The sequence below is a fragment of the Gallinula chloropus genome (assembly GCF_964237585.1).
Source record: "Gallinula chloropus genome assembly, chromosome: 28".
NCBI classification, from domain to species: domain Eukaryota; kingdom Metazoa; phylum Chordata; class Aves; order Gruiformes; family Rallidae; genus Gallinula; species Gallinula chloropus.
This window is the reverse complement of record NC_140113.1, coordinates 6480440-6492705: the sequence shown is the minus strand read 5'-3', so window position 1 is coordinate 6492705 and position 12266 is coordinate 6480440.

Genomic DNA, 12266 nt, shown 5'->3' with positions numbered 1-12266 from the left:
TGATATATTGTACACCTTAGCAGAAGGCTGATGGAGGAAATTCTTGGCAGATGCTTAAGGCACTTTTTCCAAAGCATTTGTCACTGGCACTCCCATCGACATCTATTCTGGGTGGAAAAATCTGTCCAACGTATAAAACAAGGCTGCATCCCCTCTCTGTGTTTGTTGTTACGGTGTTCTGCTTTGGTCTAACACTTAAATAAGCTCATCCAGTGAGAGAGGCTTTTACTCAGCTTCTCTTACATATGGGGACCTCTATTCCAAGTGGGGTCCAGATCTTTCAGGAGGGAGAACTCATATTTGACTAACTTGTTTGGAAAAAAAAAAAAAAAGAAGAAGTAAAAGCTCTAACAGGCTTGGAAATTCTGAAATGCAATCACCACCCACACAGGCACAGAGACAGACACACGCTCTGAACCTCTGATCTACGGGGAAATAAAGAGGAGACCACAAAGATGATCCCAGGGCTGGAGCAGCTCTGCTATGGAGACAGGATGGGAGAGTCAGGGTGGCTCAGCCTGGAGAAGAGAAGATCCAGGGAGAGACCTGAGTCCCTTCCTGTCCCTTGAGGGGCTCCAGGAGAGCTGGAGAGGGGCTGGTGCTGAGTGCAGGGAGGGCCAGGCCCAGGGGAACAGCCTCCAGCTGCAGGAGGGGGATGGAGAGGGGCTGGGAGGCAGAAATCCTTCCTGGGGAGGGGGGAGGCCCTGGCACAGGGTGCCCAGAGAAGCTGGGGCTGCCCTGGGGTCCCTGGCAGGGCTCAAGGCTGGTTGGATGGGGCTGGGGGCACCCTGGGCTGGTGGAGGGTGTCCCTGCCCATGGCAGGCAGCACTGGGGAGCTCTGAGGTCCCTTCCCTGGGATTCTGTGATCCCTGGAAGCTGGAAACTCAGACCTGCAGTGCTTGTGCCAGCCCAAACCTGGCTATAAGGACAATCACTCCTGTTGCTTCTGACATGCCAAAGCATCAGAGTTCCTCTGTGCGTGGAGACCATCATACAGGGTGGTCTCACTGGGCTTCCAGCTCTCTTGGGAAGATGGGTGATGGTCACCAAAGGATTCCTGCCTTCCTTGGCTCTCCCTGGACATTCACATGATCTTAAGGGTCTTTTCCAACCTACAGGATCCTATGATTCTACTCAGAAGAGGAGGAAGCAGCTGGGAATAGAGGAGACATCAGTGAAGTGGCAGGTGGTGAAGAGAGGGCAGAGCATGAAAAGGAGCATTAGAGTAGGCAAAGCCCAGGTCTGAGGCCAAGACACCCATACTTGGACCTGGCTGGACTGAGCTGACACGTGCAGCCACGTCAGAGGAGCAGAGCCAGTCCTCCAGCCATGCACCCAGACAGTCAAGAAGCCTGTCAGCTTTTTGGGCTCCCTTCCTCTGGGGTACATCCTGTCTCGAAGAGCATGCAGAGCTCAGTGGGGTCTTTGTCCCTTCCCATGGCTTCTCAAGGCTCTCCTTGGCCTCTAAGCAACCACAGCTGCCATTGGTGATGGGAAAGTTCATCTCAAAGCCTGTCCAGGCTGAAGCTGGGTGCTGTCGACTCAACCCCTTTCCAGAGGCATCTGTGCAGGTGAGGTGGGTCCTAAAGAGCTGCTAGCTCTGCTTATTCTCTGGTGGGACATTCTGTGCTCTTCCCATCCATCTTCCCTAATTTTTCTGCCTTTTAATAAGTAGATGAGCTAATTACTGCAACAGAAGGAAAAGCCTGGGTGGAAACCGTGCGTCAGAGAGCGCTGAACAGAGCAGGAAGGGATGTGGCGTCATTCTTGAGGGTGCTGGACACCCGTCTCACTTCATGGAGCTGTCCATGTGTTGGAGAAGACTCTGGAGGTGCACTCTTGATTCCTCTTTAAATGACAAAACCAGCTCGAACGAGCTAAGTCACAGTGCAGCGAGGGATGTGGAGTTCTCCTAGTGCTCCAGGCCAGGGGCTCCAGCTCTGGACAGCCCAGACTTCTCCCCAAAACACACACCAGCATGAACTGAGCCCCAAGACAGTCATCCCCCACCAAGGCTGGGGCAATGTTGCCTTAACGTTTCCACGTGCTGGGTTCAATTCTGAAAGGAATCTGTGCTCCCAAAGCCACACAGCCCTCCTGCTCCTTTTGAGACTGAACCAAAACCGTACCTCCCCTCCCCCTGCATTTCCCCCCAAACACACCTTTCCTTCCACTGGAACATAACCCCAAATAAGAAGTTGGCCTGACATGAAAGTAAAATGTATAAATATTTTTAAAAAGAGAAGAATTCCTGCCTCTCCAACAGTTTGCTCCAACTAATAGGTTTCAGATGTCTCACATACTTCATTCATTCAGCCCCATTCAGTCTCCTAGGAGCCCCTGCTGTATTTATTAAACACAGCAATTGTGGAATGTTCAGCACTTACAGAATAAAACACACCAATTTTTTTTATATAAATCCCCCCCTCCCCAAAAATTGTAATTAGAAAGCTTTGTGAGTGACCTAAAACTGTCATTTTGGTTCCAATCCCAGTGCCCGCTCCAGCATTCTGCAGCTGTCCCAAACACTGTGCCACAGCTTAACCCATTGTCCAAGCCTTCCCCCCTCCCCATCCCCACCAAGAACACATCCTTAGTGGGATCACTCCTTCCCAGAGCACCTCCTTTCCACGGTGTTATTACTAAGCGTGGACTTTGCAGATCCTTGGCTCTCAAACACATCTTGTCTCTGCAGTCTCAGTAACTCTTCCCACTGCTGGATGGGAGAGCTGAGCCCTGAAATCCTGCAGGATGCCAGGGCTAATTTCAGCAGCGAAGAGCTGGAGAACACGAGATCTTTCCTAGAGGGATTCAAATGGAAGCAGACATAATAGAAGAGACGTTTTTTCATTACAATGCTGGCAGTAGGAGCAGAGGAGGATGATGTCTGGACTAGGAGCGTTGTAGAGAGGCAATTGATGGAGTTTGTTCCAGCAAAAGCAACCTGCCAGCACTGGGTGACTGGTCAGGACGGTTGGCTGGAGCCTGGCGTTGTCCCAGCCCTCCTCCTCCTGGGACAGACACGGGGAAAGCAGATTGTGAAGGGAGTATGGGGCCCCGAGCCCAGGCTGTGAAGGTCTGCTGGGAGCCAGCAGCGGAGAAATGCTCTTTGCTGAAGGCCACATCCAGTTTGTGTGGCCTGTGTGTTTCTGTCAGGGGTCTTGAGTGCACTAACAGGACTTCAGGACCCCCCCCCAGCCTCACCTGGGGGCTCTGGGCCAGGAGCCCCCTTTCAGCTCAGCTCTGCCCGAGTCACGCTCCAGCTGAGCCTGTCTCCAGTTGTCACAGATGGTCTGAACTCCAGGGACCATCCCCAGCTGGGCCCTGGGGGTGCAGACCCTGCCTAGACACCTCTGGGGTCCTACCAGCTCTCTGCACCTTAGGGAGCAGCCAACCCTCTCCCAAACGATTTGTGGGTGCAGAGGGAGCGGCCTTGAGAGCAGAACCGGGAGGTGGGACAGGGCTGAGCACGGCCGGGGTGGAGCACAGCGCCCGGGATGGCACCGCAGTGACAGGGGCTGCAGGCACCGCCCGAGGAGCACTCCTGGAGGCAGAGCTCCTGGCTCACACTGTTGTCTCCAGATCCCATGGGACAGGGAGGGATTTTGCCACACCTTCAGCAAGACCTGGGCAAGGCAGCATGTGGGGAAGGACAGGAGAGCTGCGATGTCCCCAGGCTGCACGTTGCAGATGATGAATGTCCTTGCAGGACAGTGGGAAGTGCCTCTCCACAGACCTTTGTGCAGCTGGAGGAGACTCAGCCATCCCCTCCATCCCTTTCTCCGAGCTCTAATCACCATGCCACTGCCCTGGGCTCTTGTTTTCCCCTCATGGCAGCGGTACAGCAGTGAGGCCAGGCCCTAAGCAAACACATCACAGGAAGACCAACCTCTCCCCCAAGGTGCAGTGATTCAGTTTTCACCCTGGTCTTTTTCTGGCTGAAGAGCTCCACACCCATGCCCACATGGGAGACCACCCCCCCTTAGTCCATGAGAACCAGTGTCAGTGTTTCCACATTACTGCCTGCTTCAAAGCCCCCAGAATAAGTCTCGTCCCAGACACGTTCCCAAGGGAGCCCTTGGTTTACGGTCAGGATCCTTCATTATTAATCCCTCTGCAGGAGGTTGCACAGGAACAGATGAGTGCTGGTGTGCTATAAAATGCACCAAATGTGCCCAGAATCACTTAATGCTTCATTACAACATTCTCTACGGGAAGGACATCTGTACCAGCTCTCTGCTGGGGCAGAAGGACAACTCCTTGCTCTGACCACTTCCAGGGGGTTCCCAGCTTGGTTATACTTTTCACCAGCAGAAGACAAAAGCACCCCCAGTTCCTGGAGTACTGCAAGTTCTCAGACTTGCTCCTGGTCCATCTATTCTGGGTTCTGCCTGGTGGCATCCCAGCAGCGAGCCCTGTGTGGGCCCTCAGCTGGTTCCCTGCACAGCATCTTGGAGGGTTCATTTTCCCAGTTTCTCAGGGCTGCAAGTCCGACCTCACTGAGCTGCCACTTGAGGTGGACATAAAAGAATTAGCAATCCAGATTGAATCTCTGGTGGGCTCAGAGCCTTCCAGGAGCACCCATTTCTACTTAGTGTGCCCAGGTAGACTGGGGCATCTCAGTACTGCCATGGATCCTGCTCTTCCCATCAGGATTCGTACTTCCATTAGCTCCTATCTCCTCTCTCCAGGGCTTTGCCTATTGGCAGATAATTCCAGTGGGAGTTATGGTGCAACCTGAGGCAACTTGGTGTACCTTTGTGTGAGTGTAGCCAGCGTTACACACTCTCAGTAAACACAAATCAGCTCACCCACTGAAAGATACAAGTGGTGCCACTACTAAGGGCCAGAGAAAGGAAGCCCTGCAAGAGTAAGATGGGGCTTAAAGAGGTTCAGAAAGCCATGAAGTGCAAAATCACTCTGAGATCCCTGAGTGACAAGGATGGAAACACACAGCCTGTGACCTGTGACATGCTGCAGGGAAGCAGCAGCCAGTCAGATGGCCTGGGGACACACTGAGGCAGGATCTCAGGGCTCAGAAGTATTCCCCTCTGGAGCGTGGATGAGGCAGGAGAAGAGAGAGTTGGCTCTTTGCAGCTCAAGCCAAGAGCAGGGAAGATATTGCAGACAGCATCTTCTTTGAAACTCGGCTCTTATTTCAGCAGCCTCTCCTCCCATGCTAAGAGGGAAGAGGCTGGCAGGGGGTTGGTTGGTTCACAGACAGGGGAGATGCACAGACAGGACCGGGAGTAGTTCCCGGCTTCCTGCAGTCTTGCCTTTTCCCTTCCCAGCCTTTCAGCTCTGCCACACTGCCACTGAGACTCTGAGCCCAGCCCCTTCCAACAAAACAGACTGGAAAATAAGAGTCTTTCAACTCCAAGGTTCCCACACTCAGTTCTCCAGAGATATTCTGGGGTTTCCACTAATTCAGGACCTTCTTAGCTTCCCAGAAGTGCTCTTGGCAGAGAGCTCCAAAGATCTGTTGCCACAGAGTGTACAGGCATCTGTCAGAGCCTGGGGCTCCAAGAGATGTAGGAGCCCACTGACTAATTTAGGGATCTGAGAGTATAGATACAAGTATCTGGGACAGGAACCCATGGAGCAACTCAAACTTCCAGCTCCCCATTTCAAAGCTGCTCCATCTTGAATTGTTCCCTGATGTGCCATTCATCTATGAGCTCATGGCATAGTCACAGATCTTCTGGAGAGATGCCCAGTCCATGAGCTCAAACCAGTGCCCCAGTCCGAGCATCTGACCATGTATTGGAAAAAACCCCTAAGGAAGATTCCTGCCCATTCCTGAAACTTGGTGCCCCAGGGACAACAATCCTCCCCATCCCATTATGGGTTTCCAGGCTGTTTTGTGAAGCTGGCTAAGCATCTGCTGGTGATTAAGGGTTTTGTCATTTGGAAAGAGCTGACAATTACCTCTAATTGTTCAAACTAGGTCAGGTTCTTCAGCACAAGTTTATGTGATGACTGTTGGCTGGAAATTAGGCTTCCAAACCCCAGTGGTCCCTGGAGAGCAGAATCCACCTCTCACACTCAGGAAAAGAATCTCCTCCCATCAATAACAGGTCCTGGTCTCACAGGACTTAACCTGTGTGTGTCCCTGACCTCCTGAGTTGAGTCACCAACTGGCTTTTGTACAGATGCTGTGGGTGTTTTGGGGTTTGACTGAGGAATTACTGGTGAGAACAGACCACGGGCAGTGGGACCCAACTGATAAATGAAGAGCACACCCTTCCTCACAGTGGGTACATCGATGGAGAGGTTATGCTTCACCTGGGAAGTCAGGACAGGAGGTTTCTGCCCCCTTTGAGAAGTGACTAGATGTACTGGGTCTGGCTGGGATGGTATCACCTCTCCCCACAGCAGCCCTGTGGGGCTTATCTGAAGTGTTCCTGATGTGCTTGTGGAGCTACGAGAGGTGGTGCCTTCAGAAGCTCTGGGAACTGCAGAATGGGTGTAGCTCTCCAGAAATAGGCAAGGGAGTGAAGGGCATTTCCAGGGTACTGGAGGAATTTCAAGGTCTGTTTTCTCATCGGACTTTCCATGTCAAAATTCCCAACTGCCTTGGAAATGTCCTCTGGGGCGTCAGGTGTGAGGTGAGAGCATGAAAACTGCAATTTTAATTAATCCTGTGTGGGTAAAGGCTGCCTCACTCCTTTTTCGTGATCTGGACAGGCTCTAACTTCTACCTGAGCTGGGAACTTCAGGTGAGCAGTGACCATTTAATGGTTCTGTTCACTTCAAGGGCTGGCCCCTTTCTCCTGGGAAAAGAGCTCCTGCACAGCAGGATGAGGGAATGGACGCTAGGGACAGCTCATCACAGGGGAGGGGTGTCCCTTGTGTGTTCCTTCCAAAAGCTATGAGCTTTGAGCTGCTCCCAGTGCTCATTCAGGGCTCAACATGCCTGAAAAGCCACAGCAGGAATCTCAGAAACACGTGAGGGTGGAGAGAGTTGAGAACCTTAAGGACCATTTGGGGCACTGCCTGTGCCAGGCTCTCTCCTCATCTTCACTGACCAAGGAAGAGGAGTTATAGCCAGATGCCAGCATGGAGCACAAGGGCCATTTCTGTCATATGGGTGTGACAGTGATTACCCTGCTTAAGTGATAAGCTTTTACTCCATCCTGCTTTCAGACAAGAGCAAAGTTCTTCCCAGAAAGGGTCTGGGCATTAATTGATCACCGAGTTCCTCATGATGAACTCTGGCAGTGCCAGGGAAGTGTATAAGGAGCTCCTTCTAAACTAACTGCCCTCAGAAGTCATGCCAGTGATGCTGTTGGGCACAACCAGAGGGATGGTCCAGCTCAGGTATCTCATATCCACAGCCCAGGCAGCAGAGAAGATTCCTTTGAAGACAGGAGCAAGTCACACAAACCCCACCATGGAGCACAACCCCACTTAATGGGATAGTTAAACTGGTACAAACACAACTGGAAAATATGCTGCACTGAAAGGCCAGTCTATTCGAATTCCTTCTCCCTAATTACATGTGATTGCTTTTTGGCAAGCGCTCAACCTGCCAGAGCAGTGAGGTTTTACAAACATTCACATAGGCATTAGATCATTGTTTGAATGAGTTATTGGCAGCCCAAATCTGAAGTAAAAACATAGTTTAAAGAAGACCATATTGAACAGGGTGAAGCTGTCTGCTTTCATGTCTCCTGGTTGTCTCTGGACACCCAGGATCCCCTCTAGCTTCATGTCGCTCATGGGTAGGGACGTCACGTGTTCTCCTGGCACGGGCTTGTTGCTCACACCAGCAGATGGGTTTCATGGCTTTGCTGGGAGAAATGGCAGGTTGGAAATCTGAGTGGTGTTCGGGGAGGACACGGTGCACACCCAGCGCTTGAGGTGGCTCCGAGCACGAGCGGGGACAGGCAGTGACCTGGAGCACAGGCTGATGTTGGCTGGTGATCTTCACTACCAGTGGAATGGCCACACTGACACTCAAGTCTTCTCCACGTTATTAAACACAACAACACAGTGTCCTCTCTCCAACATCCCTCCGACCACTGTGAGAAGGACGATGGTGCCTCATGGGAAATGCCACTGGAAGCAGATGTCACTGTTGGGAAAACAGATCTCTCCAGATCAGACCTTTCCATGCCCAAACTTTGCCCCCCATCCCAAAAGAGGCCTTTCCCCACCCTGAGTTTTGATAGAGTCGTCTTGCTTTGCTTCTAGTGAAACACATCAACAGTTTGACAGGGCAGGGGAGGTGGGGAGAAGGGCTCCCCTCAGCCTCCTCTTCTCCAGGCTCAACACCCCCAGCTCCCTCAGCCGCTCCTCAGAGGATTTGCCCTCCAGCCCCTTCCCCAGCCTGGTTGCCCTTCTCTGCACTCGCTCCAGGACCTCAATGTCCTTCTGATGGTGAGAAAACCACCTGATGGAAGAGGATGGAGGACGCAGAGAGGAAGTAGCCTGCAGATCCAGTGGAGCAGACTCAGGGTAAGCTGATGCTGTACCACAGCTGGCACCACAAGAGCTTTGCAGCACAAGGTTTGGACTTGCCATGTTTGCCATGTCCGGTCTGTCCCACTCCTGCCATCAGGGAGCCCCTGCACCACTCCAGCAGAATTGATGGTAGAGGAGAGTCTGCCCTCCACACACTCAGGTGGTGCAGAGCTTGAGGAGAGCCTGTGTCAGCTTGACTAGTGGATAAAAATACTCTGAGCTCTGGCAGCTGCCCAGCCTGGAGTAGTGTGCGGTGCAGCTTGCAGGACACCCTTGCCTTACATGTGCTTCCTAAATTAGATCTCCTGAGACCCACGTTTGCTCTTTAAGAGGGAGGTGAGCTTGTTAGAAACCAACATTATCCATTAAACGGGATTCAGCAGCTTTTATTAGGCTTGGAAGTGCTGTAAAAGGAAAAGAGAGGGGGGTACAACATCGTGAACCCACTGGCCTCCCCAGTGGAGCCCCTTTGCTGGGCACAGGGGGCAGGGGGGTCAGTCAGGCATTCTCACAGGTCACTGGTATTGCTGAGTTCCCTGACGCTGCTAAGTTCCAGCAAACCCCAGACTAAACACAGGAGCCTTGTGAAGGTGCAGGAGGATGGAGGTGAGGTGTGTAAAGGGCAGCTCCCCAGCGGGCCCCTTCTCCTGAGGCCAAAGAGAAAGAAAAGCCCCAAGCTGGAAAGGAACTATCTGAGGCCTGCCAAGCTCTCCACCCAGGAAAGGCAGGGTATGCAGGCTCCTTTCTTCCCTGAATCATGGCTTTAGTTAACACACTCCCTGTCTGCCACCAGCTGGGCTGCTGGCAAACAAAACCCAGCTCAAATCCTATGGTGACATAGCAGCAAAAACACATCCCACGCACTGTCGCAGTGACCCTGGTGCTTCCCTTCATGCAGGACCCTTCCAGAGCACAGGGGTAACCTCCACCAGTGTGGAAAAAGCTCTTGTGAAACCTTGGTCAGTGGTTTTGTTGTCTGAGAGGGTTGGTCTTGCAGTTGTCTGTGTTCTCAGGTTCCCCAAGAGCTGCTGTTCCAGCTATGGAGATAGGATAACCAAGCACACACCAAGTGCCCCAGATCACCGCCTGGCATTCCAAAGACTCGCCTTCTGTAAAGAAATGAATAAATTTAAATTTTATTAAAGAAATTAATAAAGCTGCAGAAGCAGAATCTGAAATATAAATGATGGAGAAACATCTGGGAAAGTTTTGAGAGCTGCCAGGCAACCATAAAAAATCTGCCCTGCCAAGGACATTTTTTAATCAGAATCCAAATTCAAAGAGTTCTTATTAAGCTGGTATGAAGAGAAAACAAACAAATGCTACACATGATGGGCAGATGAGCCATCCCATATAGCTCTCATGGATTTGCCACCAAGTTTTATAAAGAATGTGGAATTCATGCCGTTTAAGATGGATTTTAGAACTCAAATGTCGTGTCACAAGATCGGAATCAATAAAAAATGTCAAGATCTTTTTGAATATTAACCAGTTCCACTCCAGCATCCTGTGAGGTATTAGTTGTTACCATCATCCTACAGATAATGGCAAGTTTGCAGCAAAGCTGATGGCCTTCCTAAGGTCACTGATGCAAGTGACAGAGCCTGGAAGGCCAGTAAGTTGTCCTGGGTTTTAAGTATGAAGCAGCTCCACCTCCCTGAAATAAGTCTTTTGTTTTCTTTTTTAATTGCTCAAACAGCAGAATCCACAAAATGCAAAGGAAGTCCCGACTTTTGTCCCCACACATGTAATAAATGTTTGTCACTGCAAGACCTTGTGCACACACATTCCCAACTTACACAGGTTACCAAGCCACTGGCTCCTCTAAACCACCCAGGCTTCCCCTCTCAGAGACCTGATTTCACTCCCTACACTGCAGTATGAACTCAAAGGCTCTCCAACTTAAGACAACTGCAGCAGGAAAGGCCAGGTGTCCAGCCCAGGCAGTCTGGAGTCGCTTTCCATGCGCTCTGGATCACCGATGGACACACAAACGTCTGTTTGTCAGCGTGGGGCCAAAGGGAGCCGACACTTTCCCAGAGAAAAATGCCTTTGCTGTGCATCGGGAAGGTTACACAGCTGTAAGTCAGACACAGAAGGAGCTGGAACCCTGGGGAGATGATTGCCTCAAACACACACGTGCTGTGGCAGGAAGCTCTCCTGTGGACTGACATGCCATTAACTCCTGCTGGTGGGAGCCCATGCCTACGGCTGGAAATCCTTCACAGCTTCAAACTGCTGGTTGCTTGTCCCGCAGATAACTCTTGTCTCATCTCTGACCTGCTGACTTGGCCTGGCTCGTATTTATTTTCTCGTTTTATAAGAAACAGGCTCTTCTCTGAACTCGCTAGTGGAGGGAACCCCGGTGTGGTGCGGGGCCGGGACCCGCGCTGTACTGTACTGTACAGCTTTAGCTCAAGCGGGAGAACTGGGGCTTTCTCTTCCTGAGGAAAAATCATCTCAGCTCTACACGCTCCCGACTGTGCCATCAGCTGGACCAAGATGGAACTTCACTGCATGGTGTGAAGGAACCTTCTCCCAAACGCCCTGCAAGGACGGCAGGCGCTGCCAGGGCTGAGGCAAAGCCCGCCCAGTGTCCTGCTGCTCACCAAAGGGCAGAAGGACACTCCAAAGGCGGGACAAGGTGCCAAGGAACTCGAGGGCAAAAGACTCTGGAGAGATGCGGGGCTCCTTGTGAGACCTGGCAAAGCCCAGTGGAAGCCCCGGGGCTCTCTGGAGGGCAGCAGGGCCCTGCCTGGAAAGATTCAGGGAGCTCTGAGGAGGAGGAGGGCTCCTTGCAGCTCCCGGGGCTCTCTGGAGGGCAGCAGGACCGTGCCCGTGCCCTGACAAAGCCCGGTGAGAGCCCTGGGGAACACGAGGTCAGCAGGGCCTCCTGAGCACCCTGGCAAAGGGCTGTGCTGCAGTGAGGGTCCTTGTGGGGCTCGCTGAGCTCCTCAGAGCCAGGTCCAAAGCAGAGACCCACCCCACGCAGGGCGGGCCAGGGCCGGGGGTGTCCAAGGGCGGCTCGCGGGGCACAAGCTCCGCGCGGCGACACGGGCGGGCTGCGCGCGGCGGGCGGGAGGGGGCGGCGGGGCTCGCGCCAGGGAGGCGCCGCGGGGGCTGAGGGGAAAAGAGCGGCTCGGAGGGCGGGAAAAGGGACTCGGGAGGGAGTCTGAGACACCGGGACGTGTTCCAGGAGGGCTACGGGGCGGCGGCAGCGCTGCGGGACACCCCGGCGGGCAGCGACAGCCGCCCCCAGCCCCGCCAGCCCCCGGCCCCCGGCCCCGCACGGCGCAGGCGGCAGCCGGCCAGCCCTGCGCACGCGCCGCACAGCGGCGCCAGCCCGCGCTCCGCCGGCAGCCGCTGCGCGCATGCGCACATCGCCCAGCTGCGGCCTCGGGAGGCGGTGACGGGCACAGCCGGCCGCGTTGCGCCTGTACGAACAGCGCCGCCTTGTGGCGGCCGCGCCTCACGCCGCGAGCGGGCAGCGCCGCGCGGGATGAGCCCCGGGGCTCCGCAGCCCGGCCCGTGGGGTTCACCCGGCTCCCCCGGGCCCGCCGCAGCCCGGGCGGGCCGGCGGGAGCCCTTGCAGCCCGGGGAGCACGGCAGATCCCCCGGCTGGGCACCGTGACGGATCCCCGCCCCATCCCCACCGCCCGCCGCTGCCCGGGAACAGCCCCGCCCCCTTCACCGCTCATTGGTCAAAGCGATCGCCAGCCTGCGAGTTCTCGCTCTCTATTGGCTGCCTTGGCCGCCCGTCAGCGAGCTCCGCCTCTCCCGCTGTCCCCCGTGCGTGCTCC